Source organism: Mustelus asterias, chromosome 2, assembly GCF_964213995.1.
Source record: "Mustelus asterias chromosome 2, sMusAst1.hap1.1, whole genome shotgun sequence".
Lineage (NCBI taxonomy): Eukaryota > Metazoa > Chordata > Chondrichthyes > Carcharhiniformes > Triakidae > Mustelus > Mustelus asterias.
The window spans coordinates 168115114-168128746 of record NC_135802.1 but is presented as its reverse complement, the minus strand read 5'-3'; the positions used below and the strand labels follow the sequence as shown (position 1 = coordinate 168128746).

The 13633-nt window shown below is 43.8% G+C and overlaps 1 protein-coding gene across 6 annotated transcripts in view; it reads left to right on the top strand.

Moving 5' to 3' along the window:
• Positions 1 to 13633, top strand: part of LOC144480563 (uncharacterized) — a 140326-nt gene that overhangs the window by 9599 nt on the left and 117094 nt on the right. For 2 of the 6 annotated variants that reach the window (XM_078200172.1, XM_078200208.1), the window contains exon 2: positions 7807 to 7865. The exons of 2 other annotated variants lie outside the window; for them this stretch is intronic. The gene's annotated coding sequence lies outside the window, so the exon portion shown is untranslated. Of the gene's footprint in view, positions 1 to 7806; positions 7932 to 13633 lie in introns of all 6 variants that reach the window. 2 more of the 6 variants (XM_078200191.1, XM_078200200.1) reach the window with 1 other exon arrangement.

Here is a 13633-nt window from a genome sequence, read left to right as displayed (position 1 = left end):
GGTTAAATCTCACAGGATCCAGGGTGAGGTAGCCAAATGGATGCAAAATTGGCTTGATGACAGAAACCAGAGAATGGTTGTCGAGGGTTGTTTTTCAAGCTGGAGGCCTGTGACCAGCGGTGTGCCTCAGGGATCGGTGCTGGACCCACTGTTATTTGTCATTTATATTAATGATTTGGATGAGAATATTGGAGGCATGGTTAATAAGTTTGCAGATGACTTCAAGAATGGTGGCATAGTGGACATTGAAGAAGGTTATCTAGAATTGCAATGGGATCTTGGTCAATTGGGCCAATGGGCTGACGAATGGCAGATGGAGTTTAATTTCGATAAATGTGAGGTGAGGCATTTTGGTAGATCAAATTGGGCAGGACTTACTCAGTTAATGGTAGGACATTGGGGAGAGTTACAGAGAAAAGAGATCTAGGGGTGCAGGTTCATAGCTCCTTGAAAGTGGAATCACAGGTGGTCAGGGTGGTGAAAAAGGCATTCGGCATGCTTGGTTTCATTGGTCAGAACATTGAATACAGGAGTTGGGATGTCTTGTTCAATTGTACAAGACATTAGTAAGACCACACTTGGAATGCTGTGTACAGTTCTGGTCACCCTATTATAGAAAGGATATTATTAAACTAGAAAGAGTGCAGAAAAGATATACTAGGATGCTACCGGGACTTGATGGTTTGAGTTATAAGGAGAGGCTGGATAGACTGGGACTTTTTTCTCGAGCGTAGGAGGCTGAGGGGTGATCTTATAGAGGTCTGTAAAATAAAGAGGGGCATAGATCAGCTCGATAGTCAATATCTTTTCCCAAAGGTCAGGAAGTCTAAAACCAGAGGGCATAGGTTTAAGGTGAGAGGGGAGAGCTACAAAAGCGCCCAGAGGGACAATTTTTAGTCATTTGTGGGACATGGGTGTCGCTGGTTGGCCAGCATTTATTGCCCATCCCTAGTTGCCCTTGGAGGGCAGTTGAGAGTCAACCACATATCTGTGGCTCTGAAGTCACATGTAAGCCAGACCAGGTAAAGACAGCAGATTTCCTTCCCTAAAGGGGACATTAGTGAACCAGATGGGCTTTTCCAACAATCAACAATGGTTTCACGGTCATCAGTAGATTCTTAATTCCAGATTTTTTTATTGAATTCAAATTCCACCATCTGCCATGGTGGAATTCGAACCTGGTCCCCAGAACATTAGCTGAATTTCTGAATTAATAGTCTAGCGATAATAGTCATCGCCCCCCCCATAAGAGGGTGGTGAGTGTCTGGAGCGAGCTGCCAGAGGTAGTAGTAGAGGCGGGTACAATTTTGTCTTTTAAAAAGCATTTGGACAGTTACATGGGTAAGATGGGTTAGGGTTAGAGGGATATGGGCCAAACATGGGCAATTGGGACTAGCTTAATGGTAAAAACTGGGCAGCATGGACAAGTTGGGCTAAGGGCCTGTTTCCATGCTGTAAACTTCTACGACTCTAATTAAATAGTCCACACACCTAAAATGGAGAGACAACATTGAGTCATAGAACAATAAGGCCCAAATACAGGCCCTTTGGCCCAACCCGTCCATGCTGAGTATGGTGCCCTCCCAGCTAGTCCCAATTGCCCACATTTGGACAATAGAAAAATAGAAAATAGGTGCAGGAATGGGCCATTCGGCCCTTTGAGGCTGCACCATCATTCAATATGATCATGGCTGATCATATACTTTCAATATTCCACTCCATACCCCTTGATCCCTTTAGCCACAAGGGCCACGTCCAGCTCCCTCTTGAACATATCTAACGAACTGGCCCCAACAGCTTTCTGTGGTAGAGAATTCCACAGGTTCACAACTCCCTGAGTGAAGAAGTTCTTCCTCATCTCAGTCCTGAATGGCTTACCCTTATTCCTAGACTGTGACCCCTAGTTCTGGACTTCCCCAACATGGGAACATTCTTCCTGCATCTAGCCTGTCCAGTCCCATCAGGATTTTATGTTTCTGTGAGATCCCCTCTCATTCTTCTAAATTCCAGTGAGTACAAGCGCAATCAATCCAGTCTATATTCCTATGTCAGTCCTGCCATTTCATGAGTCAGTCTGGTGAACCCTCGCTGGACTGCCTCAATAGCAAGGAGACCAAAACTGCACACAATACTCACAATGTGGCCTCACCAAAGCCCTGTATAACTGCAGCAAGACATCCTTACTCCTCTACTCAAATCCTCTTGCTATGAAGGCCAGCATGCCATTAGCTTTCCTCACCGATCCATTTATTCCTCTGCTTCCTGTCTGCCAACCAGTTCTCTATCCACATCAATACATTATCCCCAAAACCATGAGCTTTCATTTTGCTCACTAATCTCTTGTGTGGGACCTTGTCAAAGGCCTTTTGAAAGTCCAGATACACACCATCCACTGGTTCACCCTTATTCACTCTACTGGTCACATCCTCAAAAAATTCCAGAACGTTTGTCAAGCACGATTTCCCTTTAGTGAATCCATGCTGACTTGGACCAATCCTGTCACCACTTTCCAAATGCTCAGTTATTGCATCTTTAATAATTGACTCCAGCATTTTACCCACTACCGATATCAGGCTAACCGGTCTATCATTCCCCATTTTCTCTCTCCCTCCTTTTTTAAAAAGTGGGGTTACATTAGCTAACCTCTAATCTACTGGAACTCATCCAGAGTCTATAGAATGTTGGAAAATGATCACCAATGTCTCCCATTGCCTATCCACTGTCAATCCCTTAAGTATCCTTTGCCAGCTTATCCGATGCCAATGCATGTCTCATACCATCGAAGTTAGCTTTCCTTAAGTTCAAGACCTTAGTGTCAGACTTAACTGTGTCACTCTCCATCTTAATGAAGAATTCTACCATATAATGGTCATTCTTCTCCAAAGGATCTCACACCACAAGGTTGCTAATTAATCCTCTCTCATAACTGGGGGTAGGTACAGGGGAAATGTTAGGGGGAAGTTTTTCACACAGAGGGTGGTGGGCAAGTGGAATCGGCTGCCATCAGTGGTGGTGGAGGCAAACTCAATAGGGACTTTTAAGAGACTCCTGGATGAGTACATAGGACTTAATAGGATGGAGGGTTATAGGTAGGCCTAGAAGGTAGGGATATGTTCGGCGCAACTTGTGGGGCCGAAGGGCCTGTTTGTGCTGTAGTTTTTCTATGTTTCTATAACAATATCCAGTCGAGGATGGCCTGTTCTCTAGTTGGTTCCTTGACATATTGATTGAGAAAACCATCCTTTATATGTTAATGTTGCTATTGCACCTGCTTAACCACTTTCTCTGGCAGCTCATTCCATATACGCACCACTTGCTGCATGAAGAAGTTGCCCCTGGGGTCCCTTTTGAATCTTTCCCTTCTCATCTTAAACCTCTGCCCTCTAGTTTTCAATTCCCCTTTGCTGGGAAAAAGACGATGTGTGTTCATCCCATCGATGCCCCTCATGATTTTATTCATCTCAATAAGGCCACCCCTCATCTTCCTGTGCCCTAAGAAATAAAGCTCTAGCCTGGCCAACTGCTGCCTATAACTCAGGCCCACTGGTCCTAGCAACATTCTCGCAAATCTCCTTTGCACTCTTTCCAGTTTATCAAAGCCTTTCCTATAACAGGGTGACCAAAACTGTACACAATACTCTAAGTGCAACCTCACCAACGACTTATACAACTGTAACATTGGGCCCTATTTAACCATTTTGATTCTAAGTGCTGGGCGGACTTGAATCTGGGAGTGTTTCAGATCTGACCTTTAGACCCGTTCTCCGCCGCCCCCATACGCACTCTGCCTGAAAAAAAAGCAGCGATTCCGAATCGCGCTGCAGAAGTCTGTGGGCGGGGCTTATCGCTCCCAAAACACTGCTGCTCCAATCGGAGCCTTCAACTGCGCATGCGCAGAAAAAATAATAGAAAAACGCTCCCCTGCCATATTGATCCTGGGGCTGATATTGCCTCCCCCCGGCCACCACAGACATTGCCTCACCCCCCCACAACATAACTGACTCCCTTATCTCCCCACCCTCCTGCTAGCCAGACTGATTGCGGCCTCTTGCCCCCTTCCCCCACCGATGGCACGCAGAGTGGCAGCAAACCCCCCCTTGCCCCCCCACCAATCACATGCACAGGGGCAGCGGACCCCCCCTTCCCCCTCTACCGATCGCACACAGAGTGGCAGTGGACCCCCCTCTGCCCCTACTCCCATCAGAGAGCCATCTGACCTGCCACCCCCCACCCTCACCCCCCACCACTGATCTGACGCAGAGAGCCGCCGGAAGCTCAGAACATACCTCCTCAGAAGCTGGCGCCCCCACATCGGACTTTTGTGGACCATGTCTGTTTCACACCGAATCTGGACGGGCAAACGCAGTGGTAAAGGAGGAAGTGCCGGTAAGTTTGGCCGTCCAGCTCATTAAGTCAATTTAAATGCATGCAAATGCATTTAAATTGACGTTGCGCCCGTTTCAGGTGCGATCCAGACAGCGGCCATTTTCAGCGATTGGTAAAGGGGGAACTGGCGCAGAGGTGGGCGCGGATTGCACTACTCACCTCACGCCCGACTTTACCAAGTTTTCGCACCCAAAAACGGGCACAACTTGCTGGTAAAATCAAGCCCAAAATGTCCCAACTCCTATACTCAATCTCTGACTGATGAAGGCCATTTGAAAATGTATAGAATAATTTCATTGGCAATCCTGGGTCTCTTTTACAAATATTTTTGTAAATGGCTATCCTTTAAATTTCTTTAGAACTTTAGACATTATTTTCTGTAAATTTAAAACACAGAAAAAATCATCAGAGAAATTATCCAATAGAGTGGTGTTGGACCAGATTTTCTGATCTTTTCTTCAGGAACCTCTGCAGAGGTTGAGGAAGTCAGGTGGTCCAATGGTGAATGCAGGGCTGGTAGATTTTGGGTTTTGAATCTGAACAGAGTTTATCACTTTCTTTGCTTCTAAGATTAGATAAATACTGGGGCTGAAATTGCTTCTGGGCAGTAATGCAAAACAAGAGGAAGAGTTCCTGAGGTAATAAGATATAGGAGCAGAATAAGGCCATTCGGCCCATTGAGTCTGCTCTGCCATTCGATCATAGCTGATATGCTCCTCATCCCCATTTTCCTGCCTTCTCCCCATAATTCTTCAACCCCATTACCAATTAAAAATCTGTCTAACTCCTCCTTAAATTTACTCACTGTCCCAGCATCCACCGCACTTTGGAGTAGCGAATTCCACAGATTCACAACCCTTTGGGAGAAGTAGTCTCTCCTCAACTCTGTTTTAAAAAGAACTGTGATTAGCAGAGAAGAAAATTGGGCAGGGTTTAAAATGAGCTGCCGCTTCACCATCCATATTTAGCATGACTGACCACCAATAATTTCATCTTCATGTCTTAGAATATGGAGGAAAAGAGATTTTATGGGACTGATCATTGCTTGTCACGTTGTTGCAGTGAATATTATCCCTGTTCCCAAAAGCAATTTCTTGCCTATTAAAATTTGACCTTCACTGGGAATATTTTTCTCTGTTTCTGTAATGCTCATAAAGCAGTTTTGAGCCTAAATTAGTCTTGTTTATTTTTTCCCTAATGGATGAAAATTAGGGAAACAAATGGCCACAATATTTTGTTGGTGACTGTAATTCACGAGGGAGCAGTTACACTCAATTTTGGAGCAGTTCCATAAGATTGGGATTTAAGCTATAAAATAATCTGACCTACCAACCTTTCATTTTAACTTCAGAAACACACAAGAACATCATTGCATTATTTATCAGGTTATTATCCTCCATAGCAAACATCAATTCACAAGTAACTTCAGAAAAAAACAAACCAAGTGAAAATAACTGTGTGTCTGCTGTGGTTTCTTCATTAGAGGTGTGATTTTTTCTAGAGAATTTCAGTTTATGCTGTATTGCATTTTTCCTTCATCTGGGATGTTTCCTTTTGTGAAACTGAAAGTTCTTTGAGGTTCTTTGTAAAAATGGTGTTTGTATTGTTTCATTTGCTTGTGTCAAGTACCACCAATTATCTTATTTTTTATAACTGCTTCTTTAACTTAGGCAGCGCTCAAAATTGTTCTTTGGCAAATCAAAGGGTTAAGCACAAAATCAAAAACTCATTAAATTCGGTTGAGGAGAGATATTTTAATTTTTGATGAATATGGAAATTAATCATTAATGCAAGTATTAGAGTTTCTGGCTTCATAAATACCTTACATTTCCATTTAAAGTGCAGGGAAACTAGTTTTAATAAATATATCCTTGCAGATTTATTGAACAAAGAAAATTACAGCACTGGAACAGGTCCTTCAGCTCTCCAAGCCTGCACGGACCATGCTGCCCGACTGAACTAAAACCCCCTACCTTTCCGGGGACCATATCCCTCCATTCCCATCCTATTCATGTATTTGTCCAGACGCCCCTTAAAAGTCACTACTGTATATGCTTCCACTACCTCCCACGGCAGCGAGTTCCAAGCATCCACTACTCTGTGTGTAAAACATCTGCCTCGTACATCTCCTTTAAACCTTGCCCCCCGCACCTTAAACCTGTGCCCCCTAGTAATTGACTCTACCACCCTAGGAATAAGCTTCTGACTATCCACTCTGTCCATACCCCTCAATCTTGTAGACTTCCATCAGGTCGCCCCTCAGCCTCGGTCATTCCAGTGAGAACAAACTAAGTTTCTCCAACCTCTCGTCATAGCTAATGCCCTCCATACCAGGCAACATCCTGGTAAATCTTTTCTGTATCCTCTCCAAAGCCTCCATATCCTCCTGGTAGTGTGGTGACCAGAATTGAAGACTATATTCCAAGTGCGGCCGAACTAAGGTTCTACAAAGCTGCAACATGACTTGCCAATTTTTAAAGTCAATGTCCTGGCCGATGAAGGCAAGCATGCCGTATGCCTTCTTGACTACCTTCTCCACCTGCGTTGCCACTTTCAGTGACCTGTGTACCTGTACACCCAGATCCCTTTGCCTATCAATACTCTTAAGGGTTCTGCCATTTACTGTACATTTCCTATCTGTATTAGACCTTCTAAAATGCATGACCTCACATTTGTCTGGATTAAACTCCATCTACCATCTCTCCGCCCAAGTCTCCAACCGATCTATATCCTGTTGTGTCCTCTGATGGTCCTCATCACTATCCACAAATCCACCAACCTTTGTGTCTTCCACAAACTGACGAATCAAACCAGTTACATTTTCTTCCAAATCATTTATATATATTACAAACAGCAAAGGTCCCAGCACTGATCCCTGAGGAATGCCACTTGTCACAGCCCTCCATTCAGAAATGCACCCTTCCACTGCCACCCTCTGTCTTCTATGACCGAGCCAGTTCTGTATCCACTTTGCAAGCTCACCTTTGATCCCATGCGACTTCACTCTGCACCAGCCTGCCTTGAGGGACCTTGTCAAAGGCCTGACTGAAGTCCAAGAACATCCTCTGCCCTACCCTCATCAATCATCTTTGTTACTGATTAGAACTAATCAGTTATGAACTTCATGTCAGGACATACCCAGGATGGTGATGGAGGAGTCTGGGACGTTGGCTGTGGGTTATGATTCGGTGAGTGTGATTATGCAAGGCTGTTACTTGACTAGTTTGTTAGGCAGCTCTCCAGATTTTGGCACACAACTCCAGATGTTTGTGAGGAGGACTTTCCAGGATCAGCTGGGCAGGGTGTGCCTTTCTTGTTTCAGGTGCCGAGGTCAATGCCAGATGGCCTGTCTGGTTATATTCTCATTTGACCCTTTTACAGTGATTTGCTATAATTGAGTTGTTTGTTATGCCATTTCAGAGGGCAGTTAAGAATCAGTCGCATTGCTTTGGATCTGGAACCAGAACAGAAAAGACCAGGTATAGAGGAAGATTTCCTTCTCTTAAGGACATTAGTGAACGAAATGGATTTTTCGTGACTGTCTAGTAAGTTTCATGATCATCAGTAATAAGACCAGCTTTTTATTCCAGATTAATTAATAGAAACATAGAAACATAGAAACCTATAGCACAAAACAGGCCCTTCGGCCCCACAAGTTGTGCCGAACATATCCCTACCTTTTAGGCCTACCCATAACCCTCCATCTTATTAAGTCCCATGTACTCATCCAGGAGTCTCTTAAAAGACCCTATTGAGTTTGCCTCCACCACCACTGACGGCAGCCGATTCCACTCGCCCACCACCCTCTGTGTGAAAAACTTCCCCCTAACATTTCCCCTGTACCTACCCCCCAGCACCTTAAACCTGTGTCCTCTCGTAGCAGCCATTTCCACCCTGGGAAAAAGCCTCCGAGAGTCCACCCGACCTATGCCTCTCAACATCTTATATACCTCTATTAGGTCTCCTCTCATCCTGCGTCTCTCCAAGGAGAAAAGACCGAGCTCCCTCAGCCTATCCTCATAAGGCATGCCACTCAATCCAGGCAACATCCTTGTAAATCTCCTCTGCATCCTTTCAATCTTTTCCACATCCTTCCTGTAATGAGGCAACCAGAACTGAGCACAGTACTTAATTAATTAATTAAATTTAAATTCCTCTGGCTGTCATAGTAGAATGTGAACTAATGTCTTTGGAACATTAGTTCAGCTTTCTGGGTTACTATTTCAATAACGTTACCACTCTGTTACCATCCCCTGTTTCTGGTCATTTTCCCCACATAGGAGTGGGCACTCGGAACCTCAAGTGTGCTGTGGGAATTGGGAATTTTACATCTTAAGGCTCAAAAGCTGCCTAACTGATCACTAACATTCACATTTCTGGGAAAAAGTTGTTTACCTGCTGCAGAAGCTAGTCCAGTTTTTCTGCTGTTAGTTCCTCTGGCTCCTTGCTGCAATCACACTATGACCACAGAAGTACAGGGGCAAAGAATTGTGAATATTGAATTTCTGCAGTTAAGCCCATTTGCGCACAGAAAAACTTCCACTGGACTCCAAAAATAACTAATTGTGTGAAATGCTTTCAGACATTTTGAGGTGATAAATTGTTCGGTAAATACAAACATTATTTCTTTTTATTAATTGGTATATTCTGATTTTTCACCGTAGTATGATAGAAGTTGGAACAATTAGCCTTTCCTCACTCCATAGGTTGCCTATTCTGCACCTTCCTGATTTATTTCCCGTGAATGTTGGTGACATACCTGTCTCACCCTAACCTGTCTATTAGTCTCTGCGCTGCTTTAAATATCAAAAACATTGACCAGATAAAGAAAATGGTTGGAAGTTAATTAGTGATGCAAAAGGAGGAGTTTTTATTTGAAAAACACAATTATACAGTTGTTTAAACAGTTTTAAAGAATTGCAGATGAAATGTTTTTGTAGTTTCAAGGCAGCTGATTTGAATTAGACAACTTTGAATTGAGATGAATAAACTGCAGCTGTTTATTAAAAACATTCAGTTTTGTCCATCCCATTTCAGTAAAAAACGGAGCTAGCAGATTGGATATGTGCCCAGCACGTCAGCAAATATCTTACTGCCAGGAAATTCATAAGAACATAAGCTTGAGCAACAGGAATAGGCCTTTTGGCCCCTTGAGCATGTCCACCATACAGTAATATCATGGCTAATCTGATGTGGCCTTAACTGTACATTCCTCACTGCTCTCCATAACCCTTAACTCCCTTATCAATCAAACATTTATCCAACTCAGCCTTAAATATATTCAGTTGTTCAGCCTGAAAATACTTTTGACCATCTGAAAGATTCCTGCTTATCTGTCTTAAATGGGCGACCCCTTAATTTGAAACTGCATCCCCTCACTCTAAATACTTCCCCAATCTTGGTGAGGAAACATCCTCGTGGCAACTATCTTGCCAAGCCCCCTCAGAATCTTTTACGAATACAAGTACCAGAATTTGACCACATCACCCGCCTGAGGCTCATAAGATCCTGCCAGAGGCCAATGGAGAATGCTGTTCTGTAAACCTTGCCTGCCTCCAGAATCGGTTAGTTTCCGGCCAAGAACTAGGAGCAGGAGTGGACAATTCAGCCCCTCGAGCCTGCTCCACCATTCAATACAATCATGGCTGATCTAAACTTGGCCTTAACCCCTCTTTCCTGCCCCTTCACCATCGCCCTTTAACCCTTTGCTAATTAAAAATCTATCTCCTCCTTAAATTTACTCAGTGTCTCACCATCCACCACACTCTGGGGCAGTGAATTCCACAGATTCACCCCCCTTTGAGAGAAGTCATTTCTTCTCATAAAGAACAAAGAACAAAGAACAATACAGCTCAGGAACAGGCCCTTCGGCCCTCCAAGCCCGCGCCACTCCCTGGTCCAAACTAGACCATTCTTTTGTATCCCTCCAGTCCCACTCCGTTCATGTGGCTATCTAGATAAGTCTTAAACGTTCCCAGTGTGTCCGCCTCCACCACCTTGCCCGGCAGCACATTCCAGGCCCCCACCACCCTCTGTGTAAAAAACGTCCTTCTGACATCCGTGCTAAACCTCCCCCCCCTCACCTTGAACCTATGACCCCTCGTGAACGTCACCACCGACCTGGGAAAAAGCCACCCTTTTAAAATCTGTTTTAAATCTGCCACCCTGATCCTAAAACCATGACCTCTTGTTCTAGATTGCTCCACAAGACGAAACATCCTCTCTGTATACTTTGTCATTCCTCTTGAACATCTTGTATTCCTGAATTCGATCTCCTCTCATTCTCTTAGTCTCCAGAAAGCATAAGTCTGAACTGCCCAAGCTCTCTTTGTAGGACAAACCCCTCATCTCTGGAATCAATCTATTGAATCTCCCCTGAACTGCCTTCAATGTAACTACATCCCTCCTCAAGAAAGGGGGCCAAAACAAAGGGGACTTAAGGTATGGTCTCACTAATGCCTTGTACAGTTGCAACAACACTTCCTTATACTCTATTCCTTTAGCAATAAATTCCAAAGGTCCATTTGCCTTCTTTATTACCTGCTGTGCCTGCATTCTAGATTTCTGCAATTCATGCACAAGGACTCCCAGGTCCCTCTGCACTGAAGCACTGTGAAGTTTCTCTCCATTTAGATAATGGCCAGAATTCTCCAACCTCGCCTCGGCTGGGATTCGCCGGTCCTTCTGCTGTGAATGGAGATTTAGCTGAGTGCCAAATTCTCTGTTCTTGCTGGCAGCGGGGGGCGGAGCCTGAAAGGCTGAAGAATTCCATCCAAGAAGTGGCCTTTCTATTTTTATGACCAAGGTGGATAAACTCGCACTTATCTACATTAAACTCCATCTGCAAAATTTTGGCTCATTTACCTAACGTATCCATATCCATTTCCTTATTTCCTCATTGCAACTTCCTATCCCACCTATTTTAATGTGATCTGCAAATGTGGCTATAGTACCTTCTACCCCTGTATCCAAATCATTAATATAAATTGTATGTGGTTGGGCCCCAAGGACTGAATACTGTGGCACCCCACTAGTTACTTCTTGCCAACCAGGAAAACATCCATTTACCCCGCAACCGCTATTGATGATGATAGTTCTAAGTTCCTCCCTTTCTAGAATCTTTGCATTACCTGTTACTATTAGGACGTTACTAGTTTCCTCCGCTGTGAAAATTGAGACAAAATATTGATTTAGCATCTCTGCCATTTCCGTGTTCCCCACTATTAACTTCCTGGTCTCATCCTCCAAGGGACCAACATTCACTTTCGCTACTTTCTTCTCTTTCATATACTTACAGAAATTTTAGCTGTCTTTTTTAATATTTTGTGCTAGTTTTATTTCTTAATTTAACTGTAGTCTTTATTACTTTTTTAGTAACCCTTTGTTGATCTTTAAAAGTTTCCCAATCTTCCAGCCTGCCACTAACTTTTGCTTTACACTTTGTCTTAGCTTTTGTCTTTATGTTGTCTTTAACTTCCTTGCTTAGCTATGGATGGTTTTGCCCCTTCTTCAACTTCCTCTCTGGAATATATTTCAGTTGGGAGGAATTGAGCACCTCCTTAAATATCTGCCACTGCTCATCAATTGTCCTACCTTTCAGCCTACCTGCCCAGTCTGCTAGGACAAAACCTGTCCTCATGCCTATGTCATTTCCTTTGTTTAACTTCAGAATGCTAGTGTGGGACTCTAGTTTCTCACCCTCAAACTGAATTGGAGACTCGAGCATGCTGTGATCACTCTTCCACAGAGGATCCTTAACGATGAAATCATTAACTAATTCCTCCTCATTACATAGTACCAAATCCAGAATAGTCTGCTCCCTCGTTGGTTCCACAGCATATTACAACAAGAAACAGTCTCTAATTCAGGGGGATGGGATCCCAGGAGCAGGATCAGATAGGTCAGATTCCGATCTACACTAATGTAGAACATAAGTGAATGATGTTGAACATGGAGTGATAGACTTGCAGGAATTACAGGAGAAGGAAAGTTTAAAAAATGTCCAGCAAGGGAGATTGACGGAGATAAACTGTTTATACTTCAATGCAAGGAGGATTACAAACAAGGTAGATGAGAGTTAAGGACACAGGTAGACACACGGCAGCATGACTAGTGGTATGCCTCAGGGATTGTGTTGGGACCGCAATTGTTTACGATTTACATAGATGATTTGGAATTGGGGACCAAGTGTAGTGTGTCAAAATTCGCAGACGACACTAAGATGAGTGGCAGAGCAAAGTGCAGAGGATGCTGAAAGTCTGCAATGGGATATAGATAGTCTAAGTGAGTGGGCGAGGGTCTGGCAGATGGAGTACAATGTTGGTAAATGTGAGGTTATCCATTTTGGTAGGAATAACAGCAAAATGGACTATTATTTAGATGATACAAAATTGCAGCATGCTGCTGTGCAGAGGGACCTGGGTGTCCTTGTGCAAGAATCTCAACGAGTTGGTTTGCAGGTGCAGCAGGTAATTAAGAAGGCAAATTGAATTCTGTCCTTCATTATTAGAGGGATGGATTTTAAAACAGGGAGGTTATGTTGCAACTGTACAAGGGGCTGGTGAGGCTAGAGTACTGTGTACAGTTTTGGTCTCCTTACTTGAGAAAGGATATACTGGTACTGGAGGGGGTGCAGAGGAGATTCACTAGGTTGATTCCGGAGTTGAGAGGGTTGGCTTATGAAGAGAGACTGAGTAGACTGGGGCTATACTCATTGGAATTCAGAAGAATGAGGGGGATCTTATAGAAGCATATAAGATTATGAAAGGGAATAGATAAGATCGAAGCAGGGAAGTTGTGTCCACTGGCAGGTGAAACTAGAACTAGGGGGCGGAGCCTCAAAATAAGGGGAAGCAGATTTAGGACTGAGATGAGGAGGAACTTCACACAAAAGGTTGTGAATCTGTGGAATTCCCTGCCCAATGAAGCAGTTGAGGCTACCTCATTGAATGTTTTTAAGGCAAGGATAGATATATTTTTGAACAGTAAAGGAATTAAGGGTTATGGTGAGTGGGCGGGTAAGTGGAGCTGAGTCCACAAAAAGATCAGCCATGATCTTATTGAATGGCGGAGCAGGTTTGAGGGGCCAGATGGCCTTCTCCTGCTCCTAATTCTTATGTTCTTATGTTCTTATGATGTCATTGCTGTAACACAAACCTGGCTAAAGGAGGGGCAAAATTGACAGGTCAATATCCTGGTTATAGAGTCTTCAGACACAATACAGTGGGAGATAAAAAAGCAGGGGCAA